This window comes from Ornithorhynchus anatinus, chromosome 5, assembly GCF_004115215.2.
Source record: "Ornithorhynchus anatinus isolate Pmale09 chromosome 5, mOrnAna1.pri.v4, whole genome shotgun sequence".
Classification (NCBI taxonomy): Eukaryota; Metazoa; Chordata; class Mammalia; order Monotremata; family Ornithorhynchidae; genus Ornithorhynchus; species Ornithorhynchus anatinus.
Genome location: NC_041732.1, coordinates 69,075,585 through 69,091,465, shown reverse-complemented (window position 1 = coordinate 69,091,465; position 15,881 = coordinate 69,075,585).

Genomic DNA, 15,881 nt, shown 5'->3' with positions numbered 1-15,881 from the left:
CAAAAAACAGAGATCTGAAAAAAACCAAACAGCTGAGACACTGCCAAAGGTTGTCGCCATCTGCCTCCTCAGGATGCCAGCAATCCCCTGTAGGGGGGCACCTCACAGCCCCCATCACCCCGAGCCAGGTCTCGGCCTCCCAAAGAGCAGCTGGTGGAAGCGGCCGGCCAGTTTGGGTCACACCCCAGCTGGGAATCTGACCGAGAATCTGAAAGACCTCTGTTTTCCCCTTTGGTGGAGGAGCCTGCTTCAGTGGGCTGCACTGGCCAGTCAAAGGGGGTTCAGTGGCCGTCGGAGAGCGAGACAGTACTTGAAATCTACCCTAGCTGCTTAGGGAGACGCTGTGGAAACACTGGAAAAATCAAAGGCTGTGAATTTTGAAGATTTTTAAACATTTTTTCATGCAAAAAATATATTTTTCAACAATAAAATCCTTTTGCCAAGACATTCTGTGTTTTAAGTTCTTTCTTCCCTGCTTAGGGGCCAGAAGAGACTGGAGTCTGCCTCAGGTGCCTGGGGGTATCAAGCTGGGCAGCACTGGGCCTGGAAGGCTCCCGTCATCTCTCCGACTGCTTCCCCACACCGCCCTGCCACTGGCCAGCTGGAGAGCAGAAGCTAATGGCCGGTGGCCCCCATGTCACTCTAAGCTTTGGGACCGGCACCTCTGCTCTTTCAGATGCAGTTGGCTCGGTTTCTCCCTCCTCCCCTCAGGGCCCAGATCACTCACCCAGTGGCAGGTGAGAATGGGCACCCAGGAGGGCTCCTCCAAGCATCCTGGGGACCTCATTGGAGATAGAAGCAAGGACTGAAGAGGTCATTCGTCTGACCCCACAATGGCCATTTTAGGGCCTTGCATTCCAAGCTGCTGGGGTACTGTTCAGTGTCCCACTACAGTAACGTGGTACAATAAGACCAAGGGAAAAAACTAAAGCAGAGAGCCTGGCCAGGATGAGATTCCCAGTCGCGGCTGCAACATCAGCGAGTAATTTGTTGCTCCCATAGAAAGGGTCCCACCCACCTGCTCCAGAGACCCAACCACCCAGTTCTTGCGTGTCCCAGTTCAGCAGCCACACCTCGATTCCTGTTAACTCAGATTTTGGGGCTGAAGTTAGCAAGGGATTTGGCTGCTCCTCTCCCTGCCATCAATTAGCCTAGCCCTGTGCTTAGGAGGAGGTGGTGCTAGAAAGGTGTCCCAGCCCAAAGAGTCGTTGGAGGCCTCCACCCTCATATCTGAGGAATGAGTCAAGAAAGGCTCAAAGATGGGGAGGTGAGGGGGGAGGGACAGGGGGGTGGTTGTGATCACTGGACCAGATTTGGGGAGGGAGGGTGTGTGACTATGTGCATCTTGAACCAAAATTTCTGGGAGGGACACAGGGTGTCTGACTGAGAGCCACTTCTGTTGGGGCAGGACCAGAGAACCCCTAAAGCAGGAAAGCCCATATCAGCATTTAGGCCACCTCAGGGGTCCATCCCTCTAGAGGGGCTGGAGCTGGGTGTGAAATGGAAGAGGGGAGAAAGGTGTCATCTTGTTTTGGAGGAAAAGGGCCAACTTCATAGGACAGGCTGGGCCCCACAATCATGTCTACTCACCCGCCTTCAGCCCTGCGACCATTACGGATTCTGAGGGCGCAGGGTGCAGGTGGTGAGCAGGTTTGGTACAGTCCAGCCTTGTAATCCACTGGAGATGGAGACAACTGGCCCAGTCAGATTCATTCAATTCTATTTATTGAGCGCTTACCGTGTGCAGAGCACTGTGCAAAGCACTTGGGAGAGTTCAATACAACAATAGACACATTCCCTTCTCACAACCTCACCTCTCCCTCCCATAATCCTAGGAAGCAGATTGCCACCTGGAGCGACCGAGTTTTAGTGACCCTTTCCAAGCCATGAGAAACCCTCTCACTCCCCAAGAATCAGTTCAGACACTCCTCTGGCTACAGCTCAGCTCCAACACTTCCTCCCCCATGTATTCCCCCAGGTGGTTGATCCTTGGAACTGGTCACACTGGGAGAGGGAGTAAACTGTTAAGAGAGATACAGGGCATGTCAGGAGGAGGCGGGACCTAACCTTGAACTTCTCCATGGCAGAGGAGCTCAGCACACTGGACATTCTGTAAAACACTCTGCAGAAGGGAGAAGAGCCCTCGTGTGGGGTCGGTGACCATTAGAAGCAGACAAAGACACACCTTATTGGGTCATTCAGCTTTTATGACTGGGCTGATATATGCTCCTCTTCTTCATTTCCTTTGAAGGCTGTGCATTTGTTGGGGGAGAGAAGAGATCTATCTATTTAGCTTTCCTTCCCTTTGGAGATTCCCAAGGAAAGGAGAGGGATAAAGCTAGTGCTGCCTGGGGATAATCAAAAGAGAGAAGTAGCCAAGGAAGCCGAGAAATGGTTTACTGAGTGAGGTAAATGGAGCAGAGGGAGGAGGGGTGGGGGTGAATGAGACAGGGTAAGCAAATGGGGCAATACAGTCCACAGTAGCAGATTTGCAGCATTCAGACCTACTCCACATATGCATTAGCCTTTACTCCAAAGACACGATCGATATATCGATCAACAGATCTATCGATGGCATTTATTGAGCACTGTACTAAGAGCTGAGAGAGTACAAAGAGTTGGCAGACTTGTACGCTGCCCATAAAGAGCTTACAACATAAAGGGGTTGATTTTGGGGAACGCACCACTGTGAGCACACTGTGGGCAGGAAATGTCACTGTTCACTGTTGTATTGTACTTTCCCAAGCATTTAATATAGTGCTGGCTCACAATAAGTGGTCAATAAATACGACTGAATGAATTAGCCCCTGTGTGGGAAAAGATGTCTTTCTATCAGACTCAACCCAAATATGATTGCAGAAGTAAAAAGTTATTTTAAAAGTCACTCAGGTCCAGCCTAAACTAAGTAGGGGACAGGTTTCAGGCCCAGGTCATTCATTTATTCATTCATTCATTCAATCAATCAATGGTATTTATTGAGTGCTTATTGTGTGCCGAGCACTGTACTAAGTGCTTGGGAAGTACAATTCCGCAACAGAGACAATCTCTGTCCACAGCAGGCTCACAGTCTAAATGGGGGGAGACAGACATCAAAACAAGTAAACAGGCATCAGTAGCATCATTATAAATAAATAGAATTATAGATATATACACATCATTAATAAAAATACATAGAATTATAATTATAAATGCATACATATATACACAAGTGCTGTGGGGCTGGGGGGGGTACAGCAAATGGAAGGGGCAATGGGAAGGGAGAGGGAGCAGAGGAAAAGGGGGGCATTCAGAAGTATTTATTAAGCATTTACTGTGTGCCGAGCACTGTACCAAACACTTGGGAGAGTACGATACAATGGAGTTGGTTGAGACGATCCCTTCCCTCAAGGAATTTACAGTTTAGTGGGACTATAAGCTCTGGTGGGACAGTCTAGCGTTCTCAAAGCCAAAATCCAAAAGGGGAAAGCCACTCCCACAGCACTGTGGGTGCTGGGCCAGCAGCCTTGGGGGCAAAGTTTCAGAAAAACAGTGAAATGGGGTGGAATCACCCTGGCAGCATCTTAAATCTTCAAAAACAAACATCTATTTTAATGCTTTCCTTGGCTTCTCGTCAGTAAACTGCTAAAATTACTCTTCGAGGCTTTAAAATTCCAAGACCATCACAGCATCCCCATTCTTGGGTCTGGTTTGATTTTTTTTTGCACAAATATTATGATTTAATGTGTTTTGTGCATGAGGGTATTTTAATAAAATCCTAATATAGGGAAGGGAAAGAAGCCCATCCACCTATGGCAGGAGATTGAGTCCTCATCCATTTGTAGTGAGCTGACGGAAGGAGTCCAGGATATTCCGGCACGGGGCCTTGCTGGGGAGGGAGGAAGCTACTAGGGATGAATTTTGATCATCTCTGTCAAATTATGTCCTTCAACTGAGCTGGAACCTTTAGATGAGACTACCCTTACCTTTCGGGTAAGCGCTAAAATCCTACTAAGTTGAAAAATCTTATATCCGAGTCCACACCAGTAGGTCTGACACAGCCCCAATCTAATCCCAAGGGGTTGGAGTCAGACCCACCAAGCTGTTCTGGGACTACTCGGATTTCACCATTATTGCTGTTATTCCCATTTTACAGTACTTATTAAGCACTTACTATGTGTCAAGCACTGTTCTAAGCATTGCGGTAGGTACAAATTAATTGAATCAGGCACAGTTCCTTTCCCACCTGGGGCTCACAGGCTAAGTAGGAGGGAGAACAGATATTGAATCCCCATTTTACAGATGAGGAAACTGAGGCAGAGAGAAGTGAAATGATTTGCCCAGGGTCACCCAGCAGGCAAGTGGAGGAGCTGGGATCAGAACCCAACTCCTCCAACCCCCAGGTCCATGCTCTTTCCACTAGATCACACTGCTCCTCGTTTGTAAATTTTAAGCTCCTCAAGGATAGGGACTGTGTCTAATAATTCTATTGTACTCTTCCCAATGCTTAGTACAATCCTCGGCACAGAACAAGTGCTCAGTAAATACTATTGATTGACTGAGAGTAGGCCCAGCAAGGATACAGGGATATCCAAGATTGGCATTAGTGTTTTCCCAGAACCTGCATTTCCCCACTCCCTGCTAGAGTGACATTCATCAGGTTTCACAACAGACTGTTTGGTTTTCAGGTGGTCTATGCCCTGTCCAGTATAGATCAGCACACGATACCTTTAATTAGTCAAGGGTATTTATTGAGTGCTTACTGTGTGCAGAGCACTGTGCTAAACACTTAGGAGAGTAAACTACCACAGAGTTGGTAGATATATTCCCTGCCCACAAAGTGCCTACTATCAAGAGGACTTCATGTCTGGTATTCATATATTCAGTACCCCGCCTCCCTCCACCCCAGCTCCTTCCACTGAGTTCCATGCCTCAGACCAGTGGACAGAGAGGTGACAGAATTGGGTGGGGCTGCCATCATCTCTGAAAGTCATTTTCCTGTAAGAAATTCTGCTTTTTTGCCCAAATCAACACATCAAACACCAACATAACTCGAGCAGGAATTCCCTTCTGCAGACAGAATCAACAGAATGTCCCACTAGTCCTGCCTCTAAGCCCATCCAGGGAAACCTGAGGTCAGCACTTCCTCTGACCTAACCATCCACTCAGCCTCAGATAGCCCCTCTAAGCCCAGAGGCCATATCGGGGGCCTGCGGAGCAGTGCCCCAAGTCCGGGCAGCTGGTGGGAACAGTGCCAGCATTCCTGGGGAACTGCTATCAGTTTGGTAGCCCTCCACAGCAGGATTCAGTCTCAGCACGAAGAACCCTATCTGTAGCAGCTCAGTGAAACACTGAACTGGATAAGATTGCACCCGTCAAATTTTTCTCAAACTCCTTAAAACGGGCGGTATCGTGAGCACCGTTTAGACCCACTTGGATTCATGGAATTGTTTTTGACCGGCTGTGGGGTTAGGGTTTCCTGGGTCTTGAACAGGACTGCAGGCATCACACTTCAGAGATCCACAAGGGGGACCTGGGACGAGGTATTTAATTTCTCAGTGCCTCAGTTTCTCCATCTGCAACATGGGAATAATGCCTGGCAGAGGCACCGTGGTATTTGGGGAGCCCTGAAGAGAGAAGCTATGAGGTCTCTAAAGGACAATGCATGGAGGTGGATTTTGTGTCGGCATGCATGTGTTTGTGGGTGTGCGGGTTTGTGTGGGCATGTGTTCATTCCCAGACATGGTTATCTCTGAATAGCAGATGCTCTTCGGGACTGTATTCCTCGGTAGAAGCATTTTGACGTGCTCTGCACGCTGTCTGTAAACAAACCACCTACGCGTCTCTATGTTTTGACTTGGTGAGGGATTTATTCAGGTGCTTTTCAGTTTTGGACCAAGGCCCTCCCAGAGACTGCTAGGAATGTTTGATGTTGCCTCTTTTGTGTTCTTTTCCCACCCAGCCTTGAACACGAAGGGAGCAGACACTAGATTGTCCATGATGATTGTATTACATTTGCATATGCACAGTACTTTTTAGCCAGTAATTATCAATCAGTGTCATTTATTGAGCATCTACTGAGTATGAAGTCAGGTACTAAGCACTTGGCCAAGTACAACACAAACAAGACACAGGATTCCTGCCTTAAGAAGTTTACAATCTAACGGGGAAGTCAGAAATTGTTTACAAATAATGGGAGCAGGAGGGAAAACAAAGCTAGAACAGTAATATTAGGATGAAAGAGCTGAATAAGTAATTGACTATATAACTAAATATACATATGTATATTGGTGCTGAGGGAATAATTAAAATCCTTAAGACCTAAGGATGTCTATGGGGTTAAAGTGCCTGAGATATTCTGAATTGATTGGCAAGAGCCTACTGGAGGTGGGATTTTAAGGGGCTTATGAAGATTGGAAGAGCAGTGGTCTAATAGTTTCTCCTTCATTGCACACCTTTGGGTTAGATTTGGTTTCAGGACCCCGTTTTTTATGTTATTTACTAAGCATTTAATATGGGTCAAGCACTATTCTAAGCGCTGGTGTAGATACAGCTTAATCAGGTCAGACAGAGTCCCTGTCCCACATGGGACTCACAATCTAAGTAGAACAGGTATTGCATCCTCATTTTACAGTTGAGGAAACTGAGGCACAGAGAAGTTAAGTGAATTGCCCAAGGTCACACAGCAAGCAAGTGGCAGAAATGGGATTAGAACCCAGGTCTCTGACTTCCAGGCCTGTGCTTTTTCCACTAGGCCACACTGCATTCACAGATAAGGAAGCTGAGGCCAGGGGGAAAGAGCAGCATAAGGTCACCCGCAAAGAACTGAAGACACAGCCACAGTTAGAACTTTATATCCTATCTTGGACTCAACTCCCCGGGCCCTGCCTCCTGTGCCACCCTCCTCTTCTCTAGCTTGACTTAGTAGGAAGAATTTACCCAACCCTTGAAAGGACCGCGGGCGTGGTCTGTTGGAATTGGCTGAGGCTGGACACTGAATTGGTGGGTCTGTTTGGTTAGATTACTGTCACTTCCTTTCTCAGGGACTGTTTCCTCTTGATTAAAATGGAGAGACATCTCGTTCTATCACAGAGGGGCTATGTACTTGCACAACTCTGCATGGAGAAAATCTCAGGCATGTGTATGTTCGAGACCACGCGCGCATACACACACACACACGTGCTTACATGCTCATAAACCCCCACCCCTTGGGCCCATCCCAGGCCTTGCTGTATCCAAACAGGCTCACATTGTCAAGCAGACATACCCTAATTCCCTCCCAACGTTCTAGCCAAAACACATGGTATTATGACAGAGTGGAGTGTACCAGGCCACTTGTGGCAGAGGGCCAGCTCCTAATCAATGACTCTAAAGCTTTTAGAAAATGAACAATGACATTTGAGTGCTTACTGTGTGCAGAGCACTGTATTAAGCTCTCGGGAAAGTACACCACAATAGAGTTGGTAGCTGTGCTTCCTACCCACACAGAGTTTACAGTCCACAAGGGGAGGCAGACACATTAAGATATATGATGAGTAGGGGAAATAGTGGAGTATAAGGGTATGAACATTAGTGCTGTGGTGCTCAAGTGAGTGTCATGTGCTCATGGGGTACACAGCCAAGTACGTAGACCTTGCAGAGGGGAGAGCGAGTAGGAGAAATTAGCATGACCTAGTGAAAAGAGCACAGGCCTGGGAATCAAAAGACATGGGTCTGAAATCCCACCTTACCACTTGCCTGCTGTGTGACCTTGGGCAAGTCACTTAATTTCTCCATGCCTCAGTATCCTGAAATGTAAAATGGGGATTCGATTTCTGTTCTCCCTTCTAGTTAGTCTGTGAGCCCAGATTGAGCCCTCCCTTTTCCTCTGCCCCTCCTCCCCTCCCCATTCCTACTACTCCCTCCCTCTGCTCTACCCCTTTCCCCTCCCCAAAGCTCTTGTGTATATTTGTATATATTATTTATTTCTCTATTTTATTAATGATGTATACATATATATATATATATGATTCTATTTATCTATTTTGATGGTATTGATACCTGACTACTTGTTTTGTTTTGCTGTCTGTCTACCCCTTTTAGATTGTGAGCCTGTTGTTGGGCAGGGATTATCTCTATCTGTTGCCAAATTGTACATTCCAAGTGCTTAGTACAGTGCTCTGCACACAGTAAGCACTCAGTAAATATGATTGAATAAATGAATTGAATGCATGAATGTGAGACAGGGACTGTGTCCAACCTGATTATCTTCCATCTATCCCAGGGCTTAGTACAGTGCTTGGAACAAAATAAGAGCTTAATAAATAGCACAGTTATCATTATTACAAAATGCCAAATCCTGTGTAAGGACTGCAGAGAACTACCCTTAACAAGTTCAGTAGCAATTTCACAATTTAACGGAACCCGGAATGAGCAATAACTTGGTCTGAGCTATAACCATGTTCTCAGTGTGGACATTTACCCTGATCACGCTTTTTAAAATAAAATGGTATTTGTTAAATGTTTACTAGATGCCAAGCACTGTACTAAATGCTGGGGTGGATACTAGATAATCAAAGTTGAAGACGATCCATGTCCCACACAGGACTCACAATCTTAATCCCCATTTTGCAGATGAGGTAATGAGGCACAGAGAATTTAAGTGACTTGTCCAAGGTCTCACAAGAGACAAGTGATGGAGCCAGAGTTAGAACCCAGGTCCTTCTGACCCCCAGGCCTGTGCTCGATCCATTAGGTCAAGCTGCTTCTAATAGTGGTAGGGAACACCCAACAAATACAAACAAGAGACAAATTTAATGGACAAGACTCTCAGGGTTTCTAGACTGGATAGGCAGCTTAAAAACAAAGGAAAGCCCTGACTTGAGGAATTGATCTGCCAGCCCAAGCCAAACCCAACACTTTGTCGGCCAGAAAATGGTCAATTGGTTGGGTGATCTAGTGGTCAGAACAAGCTGTTTCTGGACAAAAGACACTCTGGTGAGAGGTCTGAATTGCTACCAGGTGTCTGGCTGACTCTGAGACAGTTACTCCTGATATTTCAGGCAACCCTGTTGATTAGCTGGATATCACTTAATGATAACAATAATTGTGGTATTTGTTAAGAGCTTAATATGTGCCAAGCACTGTACTAAGTGCTGGGGTAGATATGAGATAAACAGGTCCCACGTGGGGCTCATATTCTCAAGTAGGAGGGAGAACAGCTACTGAACCCCTGTTTTGCAGATGAGGGAATTGAAGCATAGAGAAGTTAAGGGACTTCTTCAAGGTCACACAGCAGACAAGAGGCAGAGCTGGGATTAAAACCCAGGTCCTCTGACTCCCAAACCCAAGGTCTTTCCACTGGGCCATGCTGCTTTACTTAAAACCAGATGTCACATCAGCCCTAAAAGTGCCTGCAGACAAGCAGAGGTACCCTTATTTCTCCCAAACAAAGGAAACCCAAGGCTTGGCAAAGGGGATTTTCTTGATTTCTGGATTTAATGGAATGCAAACATAACTGGACTCTCTGCCTCTTCCCTTCCCATCTTTCGAAGTAAACTATCTAATTTCCAGAACACTTGGTTCAGAGTGAGGCTTCTCCCACAGTAGCACCCTTCATGCTGCCCTTTAATCATCCTTGGATTTATCATTAGTGGACAGTAATAATAATAATTATGGTACTTGTTAAGCACTTACTTTGGGCCAAGCACTGTTCTAAGCACTGAGGTAGATGTAAGGTAATCAGGTTGGACACAGTCCCTGTCCCAAAGGGGGCTCACAGTCTTAATCCCCATTTAACAGATGAGGTAACTGAGGCACTGAGAAGTTAAGTGATTTGCCCAAGGTCACTCAACAGGCATGTGGCAGAGCTGGGATTAGAATTCAAGACCTCTGACTGCCAGGCCCGTGCTCTGTCCACTAGGCCATGCTGCTTCTAGTCGATGTATTTACCTCTACTAATGCACAGGGCAGAGACGCAAGCTGTCCTGCTCTTTCACCTTACTCAGGACGCAAGCCCTGGGAGCCAGAGATGGAGCAGGTGAGGGAAGGAGAGTCAGAGGCAGAGATGGTGAATAGATTCTTCACTGGGCAACTCAGGCCCCCAGAATGCTAAACCAAAAACAGGGCTTCCTCTGGCAGGAAGAACTGTGGGAGTCCTTGGCACAACAAAAACTAAAGGGCAAATAGGCCAAGGCTGCCAGAGGAAACTCAAAGGGAATGATTAATCGTCTGATAATTTAACCAGACGGAACTGGGACTAGCGCTAACAGACATCCATCTTGGCTTCAGAGCTCTCCAACACCTTGCCCCCTCCTACCTCACCTCCCTTCTCTCCTTCTACAGCCCACCTCGTACACTGCGCTCCTCTGCCACTATTCTCCTCACTGTGCCTTGTTCTCGCCTGTCCTGCCGTCAAGCCCTGGGCCACGTCCTCCCGCTGTCCTGGAATGCCCTCCCTCCTCACCTCTCACCTCCGCCAAACTAACTCTCTTCCCCTCTTCAAAGCCCTACTGAGAGCTCACCTCCTCCCTGAGGCCTTCCCAGACTGAGCCCTCCCTTTCCCTCTGTCCCTCCTCCCCTCCTCATTGCTCCTACTCCTCCCTCTACTCTATCCCCTTTACCTCACAGCACTTCTGTATATTTGTATATATTATTATTACTCTATTTTATTAATCGTGTATATATCTATGTTTCTATTTATCTATTTTGATGGTTTTGATGCCTGTCTACTTGTTCTGTTTTGCAGGCTGTCTCTCCCTTTTAGACTGCGAACCCAGTGTTGGGCAGGGATTAACTCTGTTGCCGAACTGTACATTCCAAGTGCTTAGTACAATGCGCTGCGCTCAGTAAGTGCTCAATAAATACGACTGAAGGAATGAGTCCATCTTAGGCCTGTCTGGTTTCAGGCAGCTGCCCTTACTTGAGTCCCGTGGCTCAGTGGAAAGAGCACGGGCTTGGGAGTCAGAGGTCATGGGTTTGAATTCCAGCTCTGCCACTTGTCAACTGTGTAATTGTGGGCAAGTCACTTAACTTCTCAGTACCTCAGTTACCTCATCTGTAAAATGGGGATTAGCTGTGAGCCTCATGTGGGACAACCTGATTACCCTGTATCTACCCCAGCACTTAGAACAGTGCTCTGCACATAGAAGTGCTTAACAAATACCAACATTATTATTACTGAGTCCTAAAATTGCCCCAGGGCCCTGCTTTGCCCACCTCAGCGACTTTACCTTTTCTCAGAAATGAACAGAAAAGTACAGTTGACAAGTACAGAAGCAGGCCAGAAGAAATCAAGAATCTCGCCCCCAGGAAGATTGTAATAATGTTGATATTTGTTAAGCGCTTACTATGTGCCGAGTACTGTTCTAAGCGCTGGGGTAGACACAGGGGAATCAGGTTGTCCCACGTGGGGCTCACAGTCTTCATCCCCATTTTACAGATAAGGTAACTGAGGCACTGAGAAGTTAAGTGACTTGCCCAAAGTCACACAGCTGACAAGTGGCCGAGCTGGGATTCGAACCCATGACCTCTGACTCCAAAGCCCGTGCTCTTTCCACTGAGCCATGCTGCTTCTCAATCTCCACCTGTAAACTCCTTTCATTCAGTGGTATTTATTGAATACTTACTGTGTGTAGGGCATTGTAGTAAGCACCTGGGAAAGTACAATACAATAATAAACAGTGACAATCCTTGCCCACAATGAGTTCACAGTCTTGAGTGGGGGAGACAGCCATCAATACAAATGAACAGGGGTCAAGTCTACCTACTGTATGGTATTTTTCCAAACCTTTAGTACTGTGTTCTGCATACAGTAAGCACTTAATAAATAGCACTGATTGGTTGATGGATTGATTGGGTGGCTATTCCCCAAAGGGTTGCATGTCTGTGTGAGGGTGGGCAGCCACTAGTCCTGGCCTCTTTTGGTTCTGTCCATTAAAGACACAAGACCCACCAGGGGCCTGGCTTTTATGTGGGTCATTTGACTAAAGGCGGGAATGGGTGTCTCCCTGGAAGCAGACCCACTAGCCGGAGGGACTCTAGAGTAGACCCTGCTCTGGGACTTCTACTTTGATGAGATCAGCTTCTGGCCTACCCTGGAAATAGCATATCCCTCGATTTCCCAACTTGGGTGGGGCCTTGTGGTCTGGATGGTCTGGCTCACTGGGGCTGGGAAATCCATGGAAAAGTAGGGAAGCCATATAGCCTAGTGGAAAGAGAATGGGTCTGGGGATCAGAGGACAAAGGTTCTAATCCCAGCTCGGCTACTTGTCTGTTGTGTGATCTTGGGAAAGTCACTTAACTTCCCTATGCCTCAGTTTCCTCATCTGGCTGTGAGCTCATTTTGGGCAGGGATTGTCACTGTCTATCGCTGTATTGTTCTTTCCCAAGCTTTTAGTACAGTGCTCTGCACACACTAAGTGTTTAATAAATATGGTTGAATGAATGAATGAATAAAATAGGGATTCAATACGTGATCTCCCTCCTATTTAAACAGTGAGCTCCATGTGGAACAGGGACTGTGTCTAATCTGGTTATGTGAAATCTACCCTAGCACTTAGTCCAGTGCTTGAAATATAGTACATGCTTAATATCACTTTTTTATTATTAATATTAATAAAGTCAGTGGGCAGCAGAACCATTTCAGACTTCAAGCTAGGAAGGGATAGGCAGAATGAGTTACTGCTGAGAGAGAGAGAGGACTCAGGAGACTTTTCTGCTGTCTTGGGAGGAAGCAACTGGGCTTTCTTGGTCATCCAGCTCCAGACTGTGTTGCATCAACAGTGTAGATGTAATTAGGGAGGGGAAATGTGCAAGCCATGAAGAAAGGGAGGAAGAAAATCTAATTCTGGACTCCTCTTTCTAAATTCCACTGGTAGGATCAGCCAAAGGTTTTCCGAGATCACACTTAAAGCATCCATCAATTCCCCGCTTCACCCTTTAACAGCTCAGTATCACAAGCTCCTTTAGAGTCCATTTTGCAGGATGAGCCCTTGAAGACACTGAGAAACTAAGTGACTATTGGTCCAGGGTCATGTCCTGAGACTGGAGCTGGGTCAATAACTCTGGTACCGGGATACCTTGGTCCTCCTTTGCAAACTGCCACACCATTATGCTACTCTTGCTCTGGCAAATAGCTGAAGCTTGCCTTACTAAAAAAAATTGCTTTATCTGGGGTGGGGTTATCTTCCTCTTTTGCATTCTCGCTGAGCCTGGAGATCCGTTGTCTAGTCATCTGCATATCAAGAGAGAAAGGTGTCTGCTTTTCCAATTTCCACAGACTCTTCTCCACCAGTTTCCATATATCTGTGGGAGGGACAGGTCAAAACTAACACATTTTTCTTGACATTTGTATGCTTCCAGTACTCTACGCTTCTAGCAGAGGCATTGCTAAACCCTCTATTTCAACACAACCCCTGCTATGGGACAAAACACCCAACCTTTAATAATAATGATGGTATTTGTTAAGCGCTTACTATGTGTCAAGCACTGTTCTATGCCCTGGGATAGATACAAGGTTAACAGGTTGTCCCACCTGGAGCCCACAGTCTTAATCCCCATTTTGCAGATGAGGTAACTGAGGCACAGAGAAATGAAGTGACTTGCCAGAAGTCACACAGCTGACAAGTGGTGGAGCCGGGATTAGAACTCATGACCTCTGACTCCCAAGCTCTTTCCACTAAACCACACTGCTTCTCTGAACTTTACCCCAGTTCCTACTTCTTCTCTCAGAATGCAGATTGGGAAGTGGTACTAATGGTAAAGGTATTTACTATGAGCTCCTCCTGAGTAAGATGCATTTAAGAAAATATAAAAGAAGCGCAAGACACTTTCCCTGCTCATACAGAATTGACACTGACAATCAGTAGCAGTGGATCAGAATATAAGGTGTGTGAGCCCATCTCTACTGTTTCTGCTTTCACTTTGGTCCCCCCTTCCTCTTGATCATATGGAATACACTCTAATCCTACTTCAGGTTTACGTTGGAACTAATGACAGACAGACATTCTGTAGATGAATGTGAATGGAGTGGGTCGTTCATTCATTCATTCAATCGTATTTATTAAGTGCTTACCCTGTGCAGAGCACTGAACTAAGCACTTGGAACAGTACATTTCAACAATAGAGAGTCACATTTCCTGCCCACAGCAAGCTTACAGTCTAAAGGGTGTAGAGGGTCATGAGTTCTAATCCCGGCTCCACTACTTGTCTGCTATGTGACCTTGGGCAAGTCACTCCACTTCTCCGAGCCTCAGTTATCTACCTGTAAAATGAGGATTGAGACTGTGAGCCCCACCTGGGACAAGGACTGTGTCCAACCCGATTTGTTTGTATCCACCCCGGCCGCCGCTTACTCCAGTGCCTGGAGCATAGTAAGTGCTTAACAAATACAACAGTTGTTATTGTTATTATTGCTCCCAGAGAACAGTTTGAAAATGCTCAGCAATAAACCACTTTGTTCTTTCGCCACCCTTGAATGCTCTCCCTTCTCTCTCCTCCTCAAGAAATCCTTTCACCTACAGAGTTTCAAGGGTGACACAGGTAAACTGCAATTCTGATGAATGAATCAGCCTCTTGAAATTCAGCTTGGGAGTCAAATAACCCCCAGGCACTACAGGGTAGAGTTTCCAAAGCAACCTAGTCCCATGGGAGTAAGATGGGCAACAGCATATGTGTTCTTCCTTGAAGATTTGTATTCCAGCTCTCCTTAAGTAAACTGGCCCATTGGTCTGAATGAAGGGCAGAGTCAGGGTTTCTCATTCAGATTTACATCTTAAGGATTTTCTCTATCTAGGCAGAGAGGAGACCAATCCCATCAATGTTTTAGTGACGCCAAGTGATCAAACAATCAATGGTATTGATTGCTTACTGTGTTGAGAGCATTGTAAGAGATTCCCGGTAGAACACAATAGTAGACAAGATTTTTGCCCTGAAGGACTCTTACAATCTAGTGGGGAGGGAGGGAGTGTCAGATACTAAAATAAATTACAGAGAGGGGAAACAGCAGAGTCTAAGGACTTGTACATAAATGCTGGGGGTAGGGTGAGTATCAAAGTGCTTACTGGGGCTGTAGCCAAATGCAAAGGCCACAGAGAAAGGAAGGCAGATACGGTGGGGAAATTCAAGGTTAGTCAGGGAATGCTTCTTGGAGGAGATGTGATTTTAGTAGGGCTTTGAAGATGGGAAGAATGGTGGTCTGAAGGGGAAGGGAGTTCCAGTTAGCAGAGACATATGAGCAATGGCCTGATAGTGAAAGAGACAGGAGATTGAGGTACAGCGAGTTGGTGTTAGAGGAGCAAAGTGTGCTCCTTCGTGAGGGTTACAGTGGGAGATCAGCTAGGCGAGGTAGAAGGATGAGAGGTGAATGAAAATTATTTATGGTATCAAGTGCTTAACGTGTACTAAACTTGGAGCTAGATTCAAAATAATAAACCGACAGTCCCTGACCCACATGAGGCTCACAGTCTAAAAGCAGTGGAGAGCAGGTACCTTGTCTCCATTTTATAGATGAGGAAACTGAGGCCCACAGCGATTAAGTGATTTGCCTAAGGGCAGCTCTAATGATTGCTCTGACTAAGGCAAAATAAACAGCTGGTTCTGAAATGCAGTGCGCATCTGCTTCCCCTGGGAAGCCACCCAAGGCAAGCTTGCTATCTGATTCGATTAATCCTTCCAGTCATTACTTTTAAAAGGTCATTACTGAATCCGAAAATATGTGCCCGACCAAAAGGTGGAGCAAGTCGAGTGGCGCAAGAGATGAAAAGCGTGCTGCAGATTGCCAAGGGGCAGGAAGCACTCTTCCTTAACTCGAGCCTTCCCACTCACCCACTTATTGTTACCTGGAGAGTCTTAAATCCTGCCTAGAAATTCCTGGGTGGTGTTTATCGGAGAGGTGCTAATCTCTTTACAAAGCAAGTGGTATTAAA